At 43.8% G+C, this 22,500-nt stretch overlaps 1 protein-coding gene across 2 annotated transcripts in view; it reads left to right on the top strand.

Moving 5' to 3' along the window:
* The window catches only part of LOC138968894 (protocadherin-1-like), a 139,446-nt gene that overhangs the window by 33,333 nt on the left and 83,613 nt on the right, over positions 1–22,500 (top strand). For both annotated transcript variants that reach the window (XM_070341568.1, XM_070341565.1), the window contains exon 2: positions 13–46. The gene's annotated coding sequence lies outside the window, so the exon portion shown is untranslated. The remainder of the gene's footprint in view (positions 1–12; positions 47–22,500) is intronic.

The raw sequence follows: 22,500 nt of genomic DNA, 5'->3' as shown, positions 1-22,500 counted from the left end.
GCTCTGTTGCAGAGGATAACACAGGATAAACCTTGAAACTCTTGACGTAAGTAATCATTTTTGTATTTGCACGTCTGTCTGTCTCTCTGTCTGTCTGTCTGTCCGTCTGTTTGTCTGTCTGTATGTCTGTCTGTCTGTCGTTCGGTCGCTCGGTCTGTCGGTCGGTCGGTCGGTCTGTCTGTCTGTCTGTCTGTCTGTCTGTCTGTCTGTCTAGTCTGTCTGTATTTTTCTCTCTCTAGCTAATACATGTCCTTGCTTTGTGTTTTTTCGAATATGTCTTTTACTAATGATCTTTCTTTGTGTCGAAGTCTTTTTTTAAGTCTGTATAAGTGTGTTTCACAAAATTAATGTCCTGGAGTCTCAGACTGCAATGGTAGACTGGCACATATTCCGAAATGTCTGTAGTACGCGCCTCAGCAATCAGTTCTTCATTCAAATCAAAGTAAATGGTGTTGCCCTGTTCCTCAATGGATTGAACACACTTATGTTGACCAGCCCAGTTACTACCACACCTATATATTTAATTCTATCAAACATACATCATTCGGGAATAAGTTCAACACAAAATTAAATTTAGAAGCACATTGTTATGACAAACGCCTTCTCCTCCTTCTTATACACAGCACACCAGCCATCCAAACATTCTCTTCCTCACGCCCATAAACCAGAGGTAAAATAACCATAACATTAAAAACATATGCACAGAGGAAGTGATCAGCCGTCACAAGCCACGTGACTGTTGAGAACTGAGGGAAATAACTTCAATCATTTAATTTCTGATAATTACTATAGTTGTATCAACATTCTGGTAAGCCTTCTCGTGTATCTTTTTGTGTATCTTTTTGGTTCGTAATTTCTCTTTGACTACATCTACTCTCGTGGCACTCAAATCTTCTCTTCGTCCGCCAGTCATCTTCGGACCAATTTCCATTTTCGATGAATTGTGGTCAGTCGAGTGATGGCGGGCTGTCTTGTAAACGCACACAAATCGCTGTGACGGTACTCAGGGCAGCGTTAAATCAACGGTGATAAGATTTGTCCAGGAACGCTCGCCCATCCATTGTCATAAATTACGGGTCCCTTTGAGAGGGTCGCTTAATAGGTTTTTGTGTAGGATTTTACTGTAGCGACCCGCATTTGGCCTTCTCCTTGTGCCGGGGAGCACGGCTGGACAAGAACCCTCCACGCGTGTGTCTACGGTAATTGCAGTCGTTACTGTGCCGCGGCAAATTGCGGGCTACTTTGGTCATTTGGACCATGATGGTGGGAACCTCAGTCCTGCTGCTTCTAACGACTCTTCTTCTGACCAGTCCCCCTTTTACTGGTCATCTTCTGATGATGGGTGGTGGACAGCGAAGTACCCTTCCTTGTCCTACAGCGGTCGATGCAAGTTGATGCAGACTGACGGGCTGGTGTTGGAATGGGTTGCCAGGACGTTGTGGTTTTAAAGACCCACTCCGCCTCGTGAAGACAGTTCGCCTCACCGTGTCCGGTGTGGTCAGCCTTTTACATGGGATCTTCTTCTTCTTCTGCGTTCGTAGGCTGAAACTCCCACGTACACTCGTGTTTTTTGCACGAGTGGAATTTTACGTGTATGACCGTTTTTTACCTCGCCATGTAGGCAGCCATACGCCGTTTTCGGAGGAAGCATGCTGGGTATTTTCGTGTTTCTATAACCCACCGAATTCTGACATGGATTACATGATTTTTTTCGTGCGCACTTGGTCTTGTGCTTGCGTGTACACACGGGGGGTGTTCGGACACCGAGGAGAGTCTGCACACAAAGTTGACTCTGAGAAATAAAATCTCTCGCCGAACGTGGGGACGAACTCACGCTGACAGCGGCCAACTGGATACAAATCCAGCGCGCTACCGACTGAGCTACATCCCCGCCCCTTTTACATGGGATAAGCCCATCCCTCCACTTCGTCCCAAAACAATAATAAACCGCCTGTGTGCTTTCTGTGCGCAGTAGGTATTGTTCAATGATTCTAATTTCATAAAAGGTAGGCCTACTGGTGCCTTTTTCATAAATTAATTCATTAACAAATTCCAACTCACCACAGCAAGCAGTCGGGCTGTTGAGTTTAGTATGTGACCAAGTGGAGGGATGGGCTTATCCCATGTAAAAGCTTGACCAGATCTATTTTTGAACAAAATGCGTGGTTGGGACACTGAAGCACGTGCCACTCGAGCTAAAACGGGAGGGGGCTGGGATAAGATGGGGTGGGGGTGGGTAGGGTGTGAGATGGAAGTGGTTTTCAAGGATGTTGGTCTGAGGATGCGATGTGCACTTTAAGATGTAATGACAACAAGTCTAAACTGGAGCGAAAAAAAACCTGGGTTGGAGCCAGCAAATTGTGAGACCTGCTTGCGCGGGGTTTCGTCAAACTCAACTCGAATGTATGTGTCATTTAACAGATCCATCATTATATTCTTAATGTCAAAGTCAGTTCAAACAACATGTCAGAAAACATGTTTAATTAGGTAAGCTGTATTTCCATGTGTCTAAATCAATTAAAAACTCGTGGATTTTCCACGTTTTTCGAATGCATGTTATTTTCCACACACATGAAAAGAATGACAAAATTAAGGAGCAGCCATTCGTTCGTTGTTTATTCTCCAAGATGTAGAGGTTCGAATTCTCTTGGTTTAAACCAGATAGTATTCTATTTCAAAACGATACAATTATGAAATGAAAAACAAAAGGGACACGAGCTCAGGTTTCTCTTCCAGCAGCTCCTACACTCAGAAGCGACAGTGACATTGAAGGGAAGGACGAAGGTATAGAAAATGGAATGAGAAAATGGGCAGTTAGTTTTGCAGGGGCGAGGTCCAGGGGCCAGGGTTAATGGCGGTGGTTTGATGCTCATGGTCAGTGGGGGGAGAGTAATGGGACAGCGCTGACCACTGCCTTGATCCATCTCTCGTTGTCCGTTGATTTAAAGTGCACTCGGCGCTCGTTCGGTTGTTATGATGGTCGTCTAGTGTGCACTCGTTTCTTTGTCTTTGGTTGGTTTGGCTTTCTGTTTATGTATGAGTGGTGTATGTGTGTGTGGTGTGTGTGTGTGTGCGTGTGTGTGTGTGTGTGTGTGTGTGTTTGAGTGTGTGTGTGTGTGTGTGTGTGTGTGTGTGTGTGTGTGAGTGTGTGTGTGTGTGTGAGTGTGTGTGTGTGTCTGTGTGTCTGTGTGTGTGTCTGTATGTCTGTGTGAGCGCGTGCGCGAAATTTGTTTTTGTTTGTTGATGCTGTGGGTTTTTTTATCCGCAAATATTACACCTGCCCACGAGAGTTAGACTGGAAATCTTGAGGCGTAGCGTAGTATTATGTGACCACGTTAGAAGGCAATCTTCTCCAATCCAGTTTGTCCTGCAAATCGTTGCTCCTCACAAGTACAGTAGCCAGGTGTGTGGTTTTTTTCTCATTCAGTATTTGTGTTAATGTCCATCTAAACTTCCTTACGAGTGTGAACTGACCGGACACTGCGAGACCGAAGGAGTCTGGCTCTGTGGAGAGTTCATTGGAAGGCAAATGTCTGCTGTTCAATTTCCTATACTTCGCTCTAGACTTCAAACATGTTACAGCCAGGGTCATGCCGTCTCCCCCCCCCCCCCCCCCCCCCCGCGTAACACCTCCCTCCACCCTACGCCACACACCCCGCCCTGATCTCCTTTTTTTTCTCATTTCAGTTTTTATCCTCTTGACAATTTGTTCACATAAAAACTCCCCGAGAGAGTTTAATTAGTCCAGAAACCGGAAGAGTCTAGATCTTGTGCGGAGTTCATTGGAAGTGGAAGACAAATTTATCCTGTTCCCTTTTCTGTCTCTGGCTACACAAGTCTTCGTACACTTCAGTTACAGGCCTCGCCTTTTTACTATTTTTGTTAAGTTGTCCATCTAAACCTCCCTATGAGCGTTAGACCAGAGACCGAGAGAGCGTAAGAGTCTATGTCCTGTGCGGAGTTCACTGGAAGACAAATATCTCCGTTTACTGTCTCTGGCTGCACAGTCTTCGCACACTTTACAGACTTTAATTTCTTTTCAATTTGTGTTAAAGGCATACTAACGCACTCCCATGTTTTCAAAGTGTAGTTTGCCCACAATCGATGTCAAACGCACCATAAGACCATATAATGACGATACGTCACCATGCGCGGACCATAATACATGCATTACCGCTTGTTCTAGCCTCTGAAAAAGTGAGGATGTCAACAAAGCCGCGGTGTTCTCTCCCTTGCATCAACGTTACATGTGTTGCCAAATCTATAAATAGGACGATCCAGATCAAAATGAAAATTCAAATATCTCAACATTTAAGGGGTCCTAGACCACAATATTTTGCAGGGAACTTAATTTAGTCTGTCTCCAGCTGTTGGTAAAGCAATTAGCGTGTATAGTCATCGAGTACATATGGCTTTAAGTTGTCCATCTAATCCTCCCTAAGAGCGTTAGACCAGAGACCTTGAGACCTCGAGAGTGTATGTCCTGTGCGGAGTTCATCGGAACTGGAAGACAAATATATATGTATATATATATCCTGTTCCCTTTCTGTCTCGCCGCGCTGCACTGTCCATTTAAACCTCCCTAAGAGGTTTGGCCAGAGACCGTGAGACCGGGAGAGTCTATGTTCTGTACGGATTTCATTTGAAGACAAATATATCCATGAACTGTCTCTGGCTGCACAGCCTTGGCACTCTTTACAGGCCTTTCCATTCAAGTGTCCATCTAAACTTCCCTAAGAGGGTTAGACCAGAGACCGTGAGAGCGGGAGGGTCTATGTTCATTGGAAGGCAAACGCCTGCTGTTTGCTCTGCGCCTCGCTTGAGTCGTCACTCTCCTCAACTCCTGTTTTGCTTCCTCCCGCTCCCCACATCGATTTTCCTCCCGACACACAAGCTAACGTCCCTTCGGCCTGGCCGACACTACGGTGTCCGATGACTACCGTCTGTTGTCCTTGGACATCGGCCAAGCAACCGGACACCACCCCGCGGATTTCAAACACGACTTTTTCCGGGTTCCTGGGATTCTGGGTCAAGGAAGAGGAAATTACGTACATCACTCGACGAAAAAGTTATTTGTGGTTTCTTAGAAGAAGAAAATTATTCATTAGAGAATTCTGCTTTTTCTTTCTCTTTAATCGTATAGATCTCATGTTTGGCATTTCACTTACGTTTCCACACCTTCCGTGCTGAAGAATATTTTTAAAGGACATTTCGTGGGTTTTTTAGGTTTCATGTTTGACTTTAGTTATACATGTGTGTATAATGTTTCCAGACCTTGGCTCCCCCGCGGAAGAAATGTTAAAGACGTTGTGGATCAACTTGTTTATCATTTTATTCTTTTGCATACTCGCATTTTGCTTAATTTTTTTTAAGGTCCTTTAATCTGTCTTAATCTGAAAGGAATATCCGCTGCATGCCGATGGCCTCAATTTTAAATTTAGTTCTTTTATATTATCATTGTTATTTTAATTCCTTTCAGGGACACTTACAGCAATCGCTTCTGACAGTGCAATTTTCACGGAAGAACTTTCAGACAGATAATTAAATTTTAGATATCCATCAAGGAAAAATGCAAATAAATGAAATAACTGTGGCGTAGAAATATGATCAGGGTATTAAAATAATCCGATTTACAAGAGAACGGTCTAACCCCCCAAAAAAGACCATAGCCTTAAAACAAATTGATGGAGAAAAAGGGAAAAATTATAAAGATGAAAACGGCCATGAGAGTATTGACTTTCGTAGGCCATCAGATGTTGCGAAGGGGTGGGAAGGGGTGGGGGCTAGAGGGGAGGGGGTGGGTGCTGGAGCGGGCGCGTCTGCAGAGGAAATTGGTTGAAAGACAAGTTGGGCTCTTTTGCAGACAGGGCTGCAGTCACTGTGTATGGCTGGTTAGTTACCAGCGCCTTATCTGATGCCGAGCGAATTAGAAGGCGCGAGGCTTCACGCATACGTATTGGTATTCATGGTGACTATAATTATGTGCTGTAACACAATTTTTGCTCTAAATTGATTAACGTTCGGTGGGGGTGTTTTTGTTCTAATGATGGGGAAAATATGGCGCGCGTGTGTGTGTGTGTGTATATGTGAGCGCGCGTGTGTGTGTGTGTGTGTGTGTGTGTGTGTGTGTGTGTGTTTGTGTGTGTCTGTGTTTGTGTGTGTGTGTGTGTGTATGTGTGTGTGTGTGTGTGTGTGTGTGTGTGTGTGTGTGTGTGTGTGTGTGTGTGTGTGTGTGTGTGTGTTTTGCTAACAATAGTTAGACGTGTTACAATAATCAGTCAAAGCAGAGCTGGCTGTGTGTTAAAATAGTGATCGGAAGCTAGGGCAACAGGTAGAGCAGGAGGTTGTCTGCGTTGTTTTTGTGCTTGAGCAGTAAATCTCTGCCTCTGTTTTGTTACTGTTCTTAAACCAAAAGCAATGGTAGGTTTGCTCTAAAAACGTTACAAAGTCACGATGCCACAAAACAGCGACACGACATGTTTGTGGGAATTAATCAACGTAGCAAGATAATCGAAAGGGTGTATATGTATAGCTGGAAAAAGTCGAACAGTTTTCTTTAATACGTAATTGTATTACAAGTTATGTGGGTACAGTGGGAACCCGTTTATGACCTCCAAAAGCCTGACATAATCAGGGAGTCTTAAAATTTAAAGTTATGAACAGAAAATCTGAAAAAATCAAAGTCTGAAAAAGGGGGTAAGTCTTCAATCGGGGGACTTAAAAAGGGGGGGGGTTCCACTGTAATTGCTGCTCAGAATAAAATGCTTAGCCTGGATGATGGCTATACAATAATACTGTATTATCTCGATATAGAGACTTCAATGAAGAAGTGTGGGTGGAAAAAGATACCAAAAACGACCCTCATCCCCCCGACGACCCCCCCCCCCCCCCTTCCGTTTCCAAGGCCCCTTTAGTGGTCACCCCTGTCCCCGCCCCATCCCCAAGGACAGGTTGTAAAAAAAGGTGTGGCCTTAAACCTCTATCCTTGGAAAATAAAGTTCCATCATCCCTTTTATACCCCCCCCCCCCACCACCCCATCATCCCTACTCTCGCCCTTCTCGCTTCAGTGGTCATCGAACACTAATTCAGCCTAATCTCCAGCCAGTGCCCAGACTGACACAGGCAGAGGATCGACTTTAGTGTCCAAGGCTTTGTCCCGGAGGCTGCCAGAAGGAAAATGAAAGCCACCAGAATCAATGGGATGAAATGTCAGAAGTCACTTCCATATTAACCCTGTCCCCTGACCCATCAATCCGTCAGTCACGTGCAGCAGTCCTGCGAGGACACAGCGCCGTGTGTCCGGTGTAGTGAATTCAGTTTTCCCCCTGCCTTCAGCTTTCTGATTCGGCCTCGTTGATCTTGTATAAACTCCACACTAAAAAAAGCCCTCCTCCCTTCCATCGAGCCTATAGGTAGCCTACTTTACATTCATGGTATCAAATTCGTTCAAGCAAAATGTTTTATCTAAACTTAGAAATTTGCCTCATTCTTAAATCCTTCCCTTCTCATTCAAGGGACCCGGTGCACGTTTTCGAAGAAATCGAATTTGGAGGGAAATTTATTACATTTCACCACCAATTACCTTCACTTGCAGCAAGTAACTAACATGCGTTTCTTCCTCAAAAAAAGTGAACTTCTTTAATTTGACCAGGAAACAACATTTCAGTCTTGAGTATATATCAAATCAAAAAGCTGAACGAGGGGGAAAGCTGAATTCGTTACACCGGTCCAGCAACGCATGAGCAACTTGCTATGGTATAGGAATCAAAACAAGGTCATTATCATTCATGTGCGAGCCAATCTCGGTCCTCAAAGTCATGCCTCAGTCGAAATCTGCCAATCAGATGTCGCCAGTAGCCTGACTAGTGTTTTCCGTTAATCTTATTTCCGTTAATAAATCCGAGTTATCAGTAATTAAATCTCTCCCTTAATTTGTATTTTCAGGTTCTGATAGTTGATATAAAGCACGTAGAAGTAACCGATTGATCTATTTTTAGTAGAAATGTTTCAGACTTGTTAACATTCAGTCTTATCGATGACGAAAGCTTTTTGAATTACATTCAGAAAACCGTAACGATTGAAACAAGATTGGCAAATATAACAAAGAATTAACTAACAGTTGTTGAGCAGAACTGTACTTGAGACAAAATTGAGACCTGACTGTAATCTATCTGAACGAAGAAATGACTGTGAATCATGTGCCTGGATTGCTTGTCAGTCGAGTATATGTGAACTTTATGTTTCTACTTTGAGGATAGCACCTTTACAGTTTGTTTCTTTTTATACATGAATTTATAACCCTGAGGACATTTGTCCAGAGATCATTATTTCGAGAACAACATCTTTACGAGTGTATTAACCGTACAGAGTTCTGTCCAGAACGACTCGCGATAGGTAACGCAACGGCTGCGTTGAATCTTTCATCAGGTGCACCTTAGTACAAATGAACTTTTTTGTTTTGAGAACGACACCTTTACGTGTTGTTGTTGTTGTTGTTGTTGTTGTTGTTGTTGTTGTTGTTGTTGTTGTTGTTGTTGTTGTTGTTGTTGTTGTTGTTGTTGTTGTTGTCCGGAAAGACTTGCTATAGTATGGGTGACGGTTGCGTGGCTTAATTCTTTCCCCAGGTACTCATTAGTGCAAATTAACTTGTGTGTTCTTATTTTGAGAACGGCTCCTTTGCGTGTTTATCAAAATAGGGTCCTTTGTCCGGAGAGACTTGCTATGGTACAGGTGACGTTCGCTTGGCATCTTCCATCAGGAGCTGAGTGACCGTAGAGACCCACGGAGACCGGTGGTTGTCAGCAGTAAGACGGGCAGCGTCAGGGGAGATGGTCACTTGGGGGGGAGCAGTCTCGCCTCTCCTGCAGACTCCTGCCAGAATTTCTGCTGAAAATTAAGGGGGGTGGGGGAGGGGGTGGGGAGTCTCACGTGGGGGAGGGGGTGGGGGAGGGGGAGTGGCAGTCTCACATTTCTTGCAGACTCCTGTACGCTCCTGGCAGAATTTCTGCTGACTTCCTGAAACTCCAGACTTAAACGTTTGATTGTGTAAGGTGTAAGATGTCTTATTGGCACAGTCCTACCTATGTTAACAGTTGGACTCACCGTCTCAGACCTGCACAGGCTTTTACATGGGATAAGACCATCCTTCCACTTCGTCACATACCAAAAACGAACAGCCTGGGTGCTCTCTGTGAACCTTTTTTTCCATGAATTAATTTCATAAAGTCCACTAGTTATTTCATCAAAATATTTTAACTCACCACAATATGCAAACAGATTTACTCCATATGAAAACCTGGCATCTGAAACTCCAAACAATTTTCACCAGGAGTGTGCCTTTAGGTTAAGAGACTCTAGACTCAACCTTTTGTTCTCGTGTTGTTGTTGTTTTTGTCAGAGAAAAGTGTCCGAAGTTTTAAATGTATGTTTTCTTAATTAAGACTGGTGCCCGTGTCTTTTGGGGGAACTCAAGTTGTTTTCGTTGTCTTTTGTTGTCTGCGTTAGAGGAAGCTTACGAGTCCTTGTGGGGTTTTAAGGCAACATTTCCACATCCCTTCGAGAAAGAACAAACATGTTATTACCAGTGACACCCAGTTCAGGCCACCGCTGTGTCCGTATGACTTCCTTTCTGTCGTCTTTGCAAGAAGCTTCTATAACTTGTTAACGTGTTTAAAAGCTCAAGGTAACGATAGCATAAAGAATACTGCACAAGTCTAGAGACACTGCAGTGTTCATTTTGAGAGAATCTTAGATTTCTTTTGGACAGGTTGCTCATAACTCAGACACACTGCTCATATGTCTGCGAGCCTATAAAACGTGTTGTCATTTTGTTTGGTTTTCTCAAGAGAAGGATCATGGGTGTCTGGTTTTGGGTGTCCTCTTTCGGGTCGGGTTTCGCGTTTGAATCTGTAAGTTGTGCTTCTTGGCGTCTGTTGTCTTGGTACGATGGGTCTCCTTTCCTTGCCTTCTCTCCGAATTCTGAGTGGTTGAAAGTGTTAATTGGTATTAATCATGGTTTAGCAAAGGTTCAAGTTTCGTGTTCCTGTTGCTTCCCTGCCTGCTACTGCTTCTTCTTCTTTGTTTTCTTCTTAAGACATCCAGGAATTCCGATCTTTTTCTTGCGAGAAATGGTAATGCATTTCTAAACTTTGATGCCTTAAATGTTTTCCTTTAAGTCGGAGAAAAAAGTACAAACAAGCTGTTTACCAGTTTCTAAGCTTTTGTTTTGTCACTGGTTCTTTCCGGGTTCTCTGAGTGCTCAAGTAAGATTTAATACACTTTTAGTGCAGCCGCCTACAGAACAATCTCTTCGTGGTCTTTGATCAGTCGGGAAGATGTAGAAAGGAGAAAAAATGTCAACGCCTACGAAACAAAGTTCCAAGCTCGTTTTCTTTTATTGGATTTTCGACTTTTTTCGCGGAAGTCGCATCAGGTTCCAAAGCCCATTGTTTCTTCTTAGGAACACCGGCGAGACTTGAACTGCTAATTGTTACGTAACGAAGAAAACCCCGAAAGTTACGAGAGTTTACCTGGAACAAACGAGACGTGTGCAAAAAGCAGTGGGACTAGCTAAAACCCCATTCGTCGATTTTGTTCACGCTAACACATTTCCTTTTACGAAGAAGTTTTAAGCGCATACAAAAAAAAAGTGTTAAGGAAATTTCAAACGAGCAAGGAAGGGTGTAGAGGTAATGGTGGAACACTACCGTTGATGAGCAGCGTTAGCTCAGACTAACAGCTTCAACAAGACCGGTCAGGAGAAAATCAAGTCAAAAGAGCGGGACTTACCGAGACCCACAAAAAGCAAACGCGCTGAGACTAAAATACTTGGCGCAGAAGAACTACAAGGGGAGAGCACTCGCCCTAACTATACCCGAAAAAAAAAGAGGGAAAGACACTGGTGTGATACGCTAATGGACTGTTATCAATTATTCACCCTTTGTGCTGAGTCTAGCACTGATTAATGCGCGCAGCTCGTGATAGGGACGAGTGGGGAGGTAACGGGATTAGCTGTTGGACTAATTCCACGCCATTGTCTTTTGAACGAGCGCTGCAAAGCGAACAGCGGGGCGGTACAAACAGTGGGAAATAGCAGGACTCGGAGAACAACCCTGCTGACAGGGTCCCTGCTGCCTCATTTCGGGCATACATACAGATTAACTTCACACTTTCTACCCCACCTATGTTGACCAAGGTTGTTTTTTTAGCCGAGACCAGTTGTGCTGCAGCAGGTCACTCAGAATTGTAGTAACTGTGTAGTGACTGTGTATCAACACGCTGGAATGCAGGCCGCGTTTGATGGACGTTACAGGAAGCGACTGAAGCTAACAGTCTGAGCGGATATATCCGTGCCTGGTCAGATAGAGCCATAATTATGAGTGGGTACGGATATATCCGTACCTGGGAGACAATGAGTTAAGAAGAAGAAGAAGAAGAAGAAGAAGAAGAAGAAGAAGAAGAAGAAGAAGAAGAAGAAGAAGAAGAAGAAGAAGAAGAAGAAGAAGAAGAAGAAGAAGAAGAAGAAGAAGAAGAAGGATGATAATGATAATAATAATAATTCAACATTTATATAGCACTTCCCACAACGCTTCACTTCATTCCATTTCATACTCTATGATCACATTGCTAGCAAAAAGACGATGTTTGGAAATAATTCTATCGGGTCTGTTTGGGTTGTGAAATAGTGAATACTCTTGCTTTTATTGAGGCAAACTTTTAAACGTGATATCATAGGCCAGTCACTTGTTAGAGGTGTGTCTGAAACACGTCGACAAAGGGCACGTGTTGAAAGTTTGCCTTAATAAAAGCAAGAGTATTCACTCTTTCACAACCCATACAAACCCGGCAGAGTTATTTCCGGAGTTCGTCTATTCTGGTCCCGCTCCCTCGTAGCGGAAAGCTAGCAGCAGCAAGAGTCGCGCAATCCAGGAATGTGTGTGTTTCGGAGTAGTCAATGTCATGCTCGCGCATACAATTCTACACCACATAAATATCCTTTTCGGTAGTTTTAAGTAGGCGTTCTTTCATCAGAAAATACTTCTGTTTTAAACACATTTCCCTCTTTTCCTCCTTTTTTTCTCGTAATTCGCATATTTAAGAGGGCGCTGGTGCCTTTTGGTTTAAACAACATTTTATTCATAAACACACACACATGACAATACAACAACATGCTTACAAAGGAGCACAACAAGTTTAAAACTTATAATAAGTGCTCACATGATCATACCTGCTATTTCATGGCGGGATATGATTAACAAAATATGGCGACAGATTTTCTTGAAAAGCAGAACATTGATATCATTTAAAAACAAGATGCACACCGGTTGGAGAACAGAAATTAAAAAAAATTGTTACATATTGAACATACAAAAAGGGATGAGTGAATAAAAGAAATCAACAAAAACAAAACAAGAGTCGTGACGTGGTGCTTAGAGAACAGAAGTGTGACGACAACGAGCATGACCAGGATGCATTGAATGAGGTACTAAGCCAATAAGGTGTTGAGGGAAGCACAATTCAGTTACCGAGCTCGCCGAGCGTTGGGGGAGTCAAGCCCATGGTGTTAGCAGACCAAAATCGTGTTACTGGGCCCTTGGTTTACTCTGTGCCGGTGTAACACGAGAAAATTACTTCCACGAGAATTTTTCTCCGGAGTAAAAATTTCGTACGAAAATGTTACTCCCTTTACGAAAAACCTACTCTCCCATAACACGAGAAAATTACTCCCCACGACAGGTGTGTTCAAGGTAAACATTTTGTACAAAAATGTCACTCCCCTGACGAATGAATAATGAACAAATTACTCCACCCTAACACGAGCAATGTAACTGCCCACGCCAGGTGTACGAAACTTTTATTCCCTTGTCCCCTGTTTGTCCTGGTGTGGAAGGGGGGGAGGGGTAGCGCGACATTCGTTTGCTCGAGATCACATATTGGCATTATCCCTTCGTCAGCATCCCATTTTCGTTAACGAAAATTTTTGTGGAAGTACAAAAAATGGGGAGTAAAAATATCGTGGAGGGAGTAATTTTTTCGTGCCTTGGGGGAGTTCTTTTCTCGTACGACAGGGTGTACTGGGAGTAAAAATGTCGTACGAAATTTTTTACTCCGGAGTCAATTTTTCGTGGAGTAATAATTTCGTGTTACACCGGCGCGCTCCTCTGGTACTCTGGGACCATGGGAACCGGGGGGCAATTCCAACAAAAGGATGTCCGCCCTTAATCTGACTCCCTTAAAAGCCTTGATTAAATCAGGGGACACTGATACGGCTTTGCACAAAAGGGGAGTGAGTGATTGAATAAATGGAGAGTACAGGGGATCGCCAGCAATAATTTTTACATGATTTTTTTTTTTTTTTTTTTTTGGGGGGGGGGGGGGGGGGCTGATTTACCCAAAGTGATGAATAATTCTTCTTTTATTTATATAAATCCCCACTAAATTGGGTGGGTTTTTTTTCCCACCAAGGTGGTAGATTCTGGGAATAGGGAGGGGTCGACATTTGAGAAAGGTGGATGTAATACTAAATGGTGTCATGATGTACGACAGACGTGATATAGGAATATTTTCTTCTCAATAATTAACAGCCATGAAATACACATGTAGGCAGTACAAGATCGCAAGATGCTAACAAGTTCTGTTTAAAATCCGAAGAAGCGAAGCAATCCCTGCATCTTCTGGGCTGGTTGCACAGACAGTGATAAGTGTGTGCATAATCAAATTAGCTTGCGCCTCATCTATTTCTGAATAGTCTGGGTCGATCGTTTCTTGGCTTGTGCCGCAGAAGGAAACACCATTCTCCATTTTGTCCCCATTGAAGACTTGGCGTTGCAGGAATACTGAAGTGTTGATATGACTAAATGAGATGCAGGTTCACCTGATTTTTGAAGAAGCCTTATTAGATTTTTTAGGCAGACTACTGAAAACGAGCGATGGTAGCTTTCTTAGCCTTCTCAAGGTTATGCTAAAAGTAGAAACGTTTGAAACTCATCAACATCAACGCCAAGTATTTGATAATTCTAAGAAAAAATGTGCACATTCTGTTCGGTCTATTCCTGAAGTGTAAACCAAATTCCAGGGTGATCTTTAACAGTCGATGTCCACAGTGTAAAAATGAGCGGACGTGCACGAAATCGCGTGAGCGCTTTGAAGGCCACACATAAATCGAATTTTGAGCCAACACTCCCTCTTTTCGTCTTTATGTCCATCGTCGGTCTTCTTCTCGTATAATTGCATTAGTGGAAATCCCCCTCCCACGGCCCCCCCCCCCCCCCCTCTAAATCTGCCGATGTGCTACACCGCGCGGTCAAATTTGTCGTCATCCGAGCGAATAATGGATGAGACTATTGGCTGTAGCAATTATAGCCGGTATCGGATAATTTCATTCCGGTATCGGGTGTACGTCATGCATCATAACTACACGGATTCTGGCACCGGTCTGTTCCGTCTGTGATCGATAGCTTTATGGTGGGCTGTGTCCATGCTGGCAACGTTTCGGCCATCGGCGCTTTATTTAGTATCATTAATTGCACGGCGAGTTATGAATAATTAGCCAGGACAAGATCAAGGGTGCGAATAAATGTGTTTCCAGTGGATGAGAATATAATAGTATGAGGGAAGATAGAGAAGTTTATAATGTGTATACATTTGATTTAATCAAACAACTTCTTCCTTCGGTGTAAAACCGACGGTTTTTACTTCTTTTAGAGGGGGGAGAAGGAAGGGGGGGGGGGTGAGTAAGTAAATACACGAAGGAGAAAAAAAGGGTGGCTGGGAGAGATGGAAGGAAGGCACAGATGAATACATAGATATGAACCCACTGTCGTAATAAATGTCCTGTTACTTGACAATAATATTACAGTCTGTCGCATAAACCTGCTGCAACCCCCCGCGGGTTAGGGGGAAGAATTTACCCGATGCTCCCCAGCATGTCGTAAGAGGCGACTAACGGATTCTGTTTCTCTTTTTACCCTTGTTAAGTGTTTCTTGTATAGAATATATAGTCAATTTTTGTAAAGATTTTAGTCAAGCAGTATGTAAGAAATGTTAAGTCCTTTGTACTGGAAACTTGCATTCTCCCAGTAAGGTAATACATTGTACTACGTTGCAAGCCCCTGGAGCAAATTTTTGATTAGTGCTTTTGTGAACAAGAAACAATTGACAAGTGGCTCTATACCATCTCCCCCCATTCCCCGTCGCGATATAACCTTCGTGGTAGAAAACGACGTTAAACACCAAATAAAGAAAAAGAAAGAAACCTGCTGCATTTAAACGGTACTAGCGGGATGAAACTCGACATAGCGTATGAACATAGCAAGTCTTTGATAGGCCATGTCATGGCCTGTAGGACTTTAAGCACTAAGCCTCAAGACGTACCTTTTGTTGTGTGTGGACATCTTGTTGAGTACTCAGACAAATCCAAAAACAAAGAGATTGGCAACGTTCCAAAATTCAGAATAAAAAACCCATTCTTTCTTTCTTTATTTGGTGTTTAATGTCGTTTTCAACCACGAAGGTTATATCGCGACGGAAAAAAACCAAAAAAAACCAAACAAACAAGAAAAGTAGGTTGTTGGAACGTTTGTTATTGACAAAACAATACATTCACAGATATTTCAACCCAACGGTCTTTTAAGTGAACAGACAAACAAATATTCACACAAAACTTATCTTGATAAGTCATTATAATATTATACAATCATTCATTCGCTCGGCTTCCTGGCGAGTGGGCGTAAACTGATTCTATCAAGATAAGCTTTGTGTGAATATTTGTTTGTCTGTTCACGTCACTTAAAAGACCGTTGGATTCAGTACTCATGCAGACAGTCATGATTCAACCAGAAACTCTTGAGTACGCCCAGTCTCTGATTCTACCTCTGCACAGGGCACAGAGTCAAAACGAATTAAAAATCCATACTGCAATGATCACAGAGAAGTCATAACTTCCGCCACTTCAAACTGACCAGAACAAATGACCGGGTCAGTGCAAATTGAAACCAAAGCAACGCGGCTGAGCAATAAAGCGAAATTGTCACCAACCGGTCATTAAAGGCCCCACAAACATGTTTGCTCCGTCTAGTGTAAATAATGATGCTCACCATCTCATATCTGCCCAGGCTCTTGTGTGGGATGATAAGGTCATCCTTGCCCTTGGACTCATACCAACATGGGATGATAAGGTCATCCTTGCCCTTGGACTCATACCAACATGGGATGATAAGGTCATCCTTGCCCTTGAACTCATACCAACATGGGATGATAAGGTCATCCTTGCCCTTGGACTCATACCAACATGGGATGATAAGGTCATCCTTGCCCTTGGACTCATACCAACATGGGATGATAAGGTCATCCTTGCCCTTGGACTCATACCAACAATCAACAGACAGCTTGCTATCTGTGTGGAGTGGGATTATTTTTCTCCTTTTTTTTTCATTTTTCATTTTTGGTGAATTAATTTTGTAACGGACACTACAGTGTCAATCTCGAAATCAATTCATTAAAAAGATCCCCACTCTGTACACGAGGCAGCCTGGATCCCCACTCTGTACACGAGGCAGCCTGGATCCCCACTCTGTACACGAGGCAGCCTGGATCTCCACTCTGTACACGAGGCAGCCTGGATCCCCACTCTGTACACGAGGCAGCCTGGATCCCCACTCTGTACACGAGGCAGCCTGGATCCCCACTCTGTACACGAGGCAGCCTGGATCCCCACTCTGTACACGAGGCAGCCTGGATCCCCACTCTGTACACGAGGCAGCCTGGATCCCCACTCTGTACACAAGGCAGCCTGGATCCCCACTCTGTACACGAGGCAGCCTGGATCCCCACTCTGTACACGAGGCAGCCCGTCGCGATATAACCTTGAACGGTTGAAAACGACGTTAAACACCAAATAAAGAAAGAACACGAGGCAGCCTGGATCCCCACTCTGTACACGAGGCAGCCTGGGTGTTTATTTATGATATGTGATTAAGTGGAGTGATGGTCTTATCCCATGCAAAATCCTGGAGAGATCTCAGATTGTGTGAGCCAACAGATTTAAACGATGATAAATGCTGTTTAACTCCCTCACGGTGAAACCATTAAGGGCAAAATATAGCTGCGCAGTTTTAGCGGCACAGACGACGCCCTGCATATTATTTATGCTGCGTTGGGGATTGTGACGAGAACTTGGCCTGTTTTCCTTTCACGCAACGTGTCGCGGGCTGGGGTAATCTGAAGTGCGTCATCGGTCCTGCTGAAGTAACAAAGGTGAGCGGAGCCCCTTGGCAGCATGCTCCCGCGTGTTGCCCTCACTTTAGACGACGAACGTTTACACGGGGAGACCGTGTTTTACGCCCTCACGGCAAAGCCATCAGGGGCATGTCTCCACGGGAAGGACTGTGCTTTTAAAGGCCCCACAAACATGCTCCTCCCGTCAAATGTCCGTCCTGACCCGTGTTCCATGCACCGGTGAGGGATGTCGGAGACTTTATGTCCAGTGAGGTTACCTTGATGTTGGTCACTTTATGGGGTCCTGACCTGTCCGATCGTTTGTTGATGTCCACGCCAGGACGAGTCTTGGTGGGGGTTTAATGGCAAGGACTGAGGTGTGACCTCACACCTACTGTTGCCGTGGTAGTCAAGTCCGGTGTGCGTTGTTGTTGTTGTGTTGTCTTCGTGTGACATCAGTATGGGATCATTGTTTTCATAATTGACATTGAAAGTTATGCGTCCTTTCCGCACTCTTTTTTATCAGCATCTTCATCACCATCATCGTCGTCGTCGTCGTCAAATAGATCTTAATATATCGTTGTAATTCCATTCTCATCGTCGTCACTTAGAATGCGTAAGTCACAGTATCATCGTCATCATCGTCATCATAAAAATCATGGTCGTCGTTGTCGCCGTCGTCGTCGTCGCCGTAGTAGTAGGGGTAGTAGTAGTAGTAGTAGTAGTAGTAGTAGTAGTAGTAAATGTAGTAAATGTAGTAGTAGTAGTAGTAATAGTAATAGTAATATATAGTAATAGTAGTTGTAGTTGTAGTTGTAGTAGTAGTAGTAGTAGTAAATTAGATGATGGTGATGAGTAGGAGGAGGAGGAAGGGGGAAGAGGAGGAGGTTGACCATGAAGATGATGATAATGATGATTTCTTGGATTATTAATTCCACAAGATAACTCACAAAGTCGTCTGGACGAGAGGGTGCGTCTGCTGCTCAGTTCACTTCTCGGTGACAGCATCTAGTGCTGAACACTTTGCAAGCATAACACCGTAAAAGTCAGCGTAAAGTCATAGTGCAGTCTCGCTTTCTGTCCTAAGCAAGCAGAGCAGACCAAGCTTCTGTCACACATTTTGTCTTGGCCGACAGATTGACGACAACGGCAACGATCGCAGAAGCCCATAGAGCCCGCAGTTCATAGCTTGCCATAGCAGCTGCTTTATCGTGCAGTGGCCAGTGCCGTGCCGCAGCTATTTTAGCTGCCCTTATTACGCCCGTCCTGGCCGATCGTATAGCAGCCATTTTGGCGGCCCATATAACAGCCGTTTTGGCGGCCCATATAACAGCCTAGCGCCTTGTAAAAATGCCGCGACTGACGTGTGCTGTAGCTCTTCTACTTTCCCCCCATTGGCCAAGATCGAACCAAGGCCGGGTTTTTTTCTTTCCTTTTTTTCTTGGGGGAAGGGGGGCGGGATGATCATGTGATGGAGGGGTGTTTGATTAGGACAGTCTTCCACTTTCATTACTGTGTTTTTGACTCATGCGTGTCTTTTCGTTAATCGACCTGATTTTACTTTTGGGTTTGTCGAGTCAGTCGGTGTCAATATAAGGATAGTACAAGTTAAGGGCGTGAGGTACATGTTTGTATTAGTTTTGGTGTTTTGGGGTTTGTTTGTTTTTCTGTGTCGTGGAAATGTTGTGCCTTTGACCTTTCAACTTTTAAAAAAAAATCGATTTTATACTTCAGTTTTTTTTGGGTTTTTTTTCAACTGATTTGTTTTCGGCTGAAAATACGTTCTTTGGGAATTGAGGACATCATTTGTTCCAGCTTATGTGCATTTTTGTATAGCTTGCGTTTTCTTCCGTCAGTTCTTTGTACATGGTCTACGCCGCCTACTCACTGTATCTCCGCATGTTTGATTAGTTTTTTTCCCGCCAGATTCAAAGGAGCAATGTTCAAATATCTTTTTTTCCTTTGATTCGATCTTCCAATATTTTTTTTATAAAGCGCATCCTCATCTTTTTCACCCTCCTAGCTCTGTGCCTGTAGCTGTGCCATATCTTGACAATGTCTTTGATTCCAGACCTTGCTGCCGGGAAGTTCAAGCGCTACTTGAGGCCCCCTTTGACTTCATTTTTGTTTCCCTGCCTCTGGTCTTCAACCACCACCATCGCCGCTACCCTCCTCATCCCGTCCCTCTCTCCTCCTACCTCTTTTTCTCTGTCTCTCATTCTCTCATTCTCTCTCTATGTCTTTCTGTCTTTCTGTCTTTCTTTTTGTCTGTCTATCTGTCTGTCTGTCTGTCTGTCTGTCTGTCTGTCTGTCTGTCTGTCTGTCTGTCTGTCTGTCTCTCTCTCTCTCTCTCTCTCTCTCTCTCTCTCTCTCTCTCTCTCTCTCTCTCTCTCTCTCTACGCCCTGTCCCCTAGGGCAATGTCTCTGATCAGCAAGGGAAGAGGACAGTGTGAGGAGGGAGGGAAAAGTATCCGTGATTTGTTAGTTAATCGATCAAACAATTCCACGCCTCCTCATTAAGCTTAAGTTTCTGCCTCTTTGCTCTGTAATGATTTTTCCAACAAGGGGGACGCGCCATTTTGTGGCTTTTTTAACGTCCCTTTGACGGCCTTGAGGCACGAAGCTCTGTCGTGCAGCAAGGTGCTGCTGCTGGACTCGTGAACAAAATAAAATCAGTCGGATGATTAGAAAATAGGCTGCCCTTTGCTGTAACAGACAACACGACAAGAAAGAAACGCGGCGGGAGGGAACAGAGATTTCGAGGAAAGTTTAGCTCGCTTAAAAAGACTGGGCTTTGTCTGAACGTGAAACGCTTACGCTGTGTGAGGATGTACGATCATGCACTTGCGTTTTTTTAAACATTTTTTTATCATTATATATACCTCCTCTATTTCTTTTTATTCTTCTGCAAAACAGCAGTTCCGAGTAACAAATAATTGATTATCCTGAGGAATGAGAGGATACATACAGTAGTTTCTCGGCTTTTGATGTGTGGCACATTTCAAGTTCAAAGCTGGTGTAACGTACGCAAGCAGGTTTTGTTTTCCTTCGTTTTCTTTTTTTCTTCGTTTACTTTTTTTCTTCGTTTACTTTTTTTCTGATCCTTTTTTATGTTTTTGTTGTAGTTTTTGTTGTGTGTGTGTGTGTGTGTGTGTGTGTGTGTGTGTGTGTGTGTGTGTGTGTGTGTGTGTGTGTGTGTGTGTGTGTGTGTGTGTGTGTGTGTGTGTGTGTGTGTGTGTGTGTGTGTGTGTGTGTGTGTGTGTGTGTGTGTGTGTGTGTGTGTGTGTGTGTGTGTGTGTGTGTGTGTGTGTGTGTGTGTGTGTGTGTGTGTGTGTGTGTGTGTGTGTGTGTGTGTGTGTGTGTGTGTGTGTGTGTGTGTGTGTGTGTGTGTGTGTGTGTGTGTGTGTGTGTGTGTGTGTGTGTGTGTGTGTGTGTGTGTGTGTGTGTGTGTGTGTGTGTGTGTGTGTGTGTGTGTGTGTGTGTGTGTGTGTGTGTGTGTGTGTGTGTGTGTGTGTGTGTGTGTGTGTGTGTGTGTGTGTGTGTGTGTGTGTGTGTGTGTGTGTGTGTGTGTGTGTGTGTGTGTGTGTGTTTATTTGGGTGGGTTTTTTTGGACGGGTTTTGTGTGGGTTTTTTTCTTGATCTTACCGCAAAGCCAGACATCTAACAGGAAACAACAATCATGTGAGGCGAAAAAGAAAGCAAGACACAGACACAGAACTGAAGATGTCCCCAAGCGCATATCATTTCATTTAGTGAGCCAAGCTAAGTGCTCGGAAGCATCAATCGCGATGCCTGTAAATCTGTCTTTCCCTTCAAGGCTACTTGTCAACGCTTTTCTTCAAGCATGCAGACTATGGTTCCACTCCTTCATGTGCGATGACTTTTTTTCCATGGAGACTGAAGACCAGGACTGCCCTATCTGCCATGTTTATAACTCCTTGGAACAAAATGGCCTGCTTCACTGTAGAACGTCTTCACCTTTACGTCAACTCCTTTACACATAGGCTTGGTTCACCCTAAACCGTCTGAAGACAGAGGGCATGACCATGTTTCCTTCAAACATTGCCGTGCGTCACACTTGAACGTGTGAAGACAGATGGCACGAGCATGTTTTCAGTAAACCAAGACAAGTCTTTGCCTCAGACTTCCAATACCACTCATCGGAAATCATTCAAATCAGTGCAATGGGGGGACCCTGTCAGTCGTTTAGACCAGTCCACTTAGCCTAAAAGGCCGCGATCTTTGGAGGACGTTAACTCCCCCTGTTTGTCCACTCTCCTGTCAGGGCGGAGAACTGCCGCGGTCACTCCCTTCTTGGAACTGGAGTAGCCGGTCCTGTCAGTCATGTGGCAAAGCCGCTTGGAGGCGGAGGAAGATTGATCAGGGAAAGATGATGGTGGTCTGAGATCTTAGCTGGAATGCTGTAGAGTTGGGTAATATCTACTGAAATAGTCAATCCTCTTTGTCAGACAAGCGTCTCGTATTGTGGGTTGCGAACTTCCGTCAGTCGCCTCACTGTACAGCTCACGTTTAGCAAAGAGAGTTAGGGCTTTGAACGCTTTGAACTTCGGATAAGGCGCTATATAAATAAAGAGAATTATTATTATTATTATATTATAGTGGCAGACTCGTCTCACCCAGCCGGCCATCTGTTCGAGCTCCTCCCGTCAGACAAGCGCTTCCGCGCTCTGAAGAGCAGGACTTCTCGTTTCAGAAACAGTTTCTTTCCTGAGGTAGTCCTTGCGGCCTCAATGGTGGATCGTTCTTAGATCTGTTAGATTTGTGATATGTGTCAGTTAAAGTTTTGAAAGGGATCGAGTATCCTTAAATGAAATATCTTAATAGATGTAAGGGTTGTGTCCTTTGAATAACTGTGTTAGCATGTACTCGGATTTATTTTATTGATGACTATATTTTTAGATATGATTTTAGGGAATTCATTTATCTTTATCCATGTAACCTGTGATTACTCCTGTCAAATTGGTGCTAAAAGAACAACCAGTCCGTTTTGAACTGTCTGGTTGGTGTACACATGTAAATAGGCCCAGTGAAATTGAACACTTTATCTGTACATATTTATTATGATATAATATGCGTGTGGAAGGAGTGTGAAGTTTGGATGCATACACCATAACAAAATCCTGTGCTTTGCATTTGGTAAATAAACTGTTTGACTTGACTTGACTCTTTTGTAAGTTGTTAGCGCTCGCAAAGGTCGCCAAACAGGAGTGTTTAGAATGCCGCGCGCGTGAGCTATTATTTCACTCTCTTTGTTTAAAGACTGT

The sequence above is a fragment of the Littorina saxatilis genome, linkage group LG6 (genome assembly GCF_037325665.1).
Source record: "Littorina saxatilis isolate snail1 linkage group LG6, US_GU_Lsax_2.0, whole genome shotgun sequence".
Taxonomy (NCBI): Eukaryota; Metazoa; Mollusca; class Gastropoda; order Littorinimorpha; family Littorinidae; genus Littorina; species Littorina saxatilis.
The sequence above is the reverse complement of the archived record's forward strand: the minus strand, read 5'-3'. Positions and strand labels throughout refer to the sequence as shown.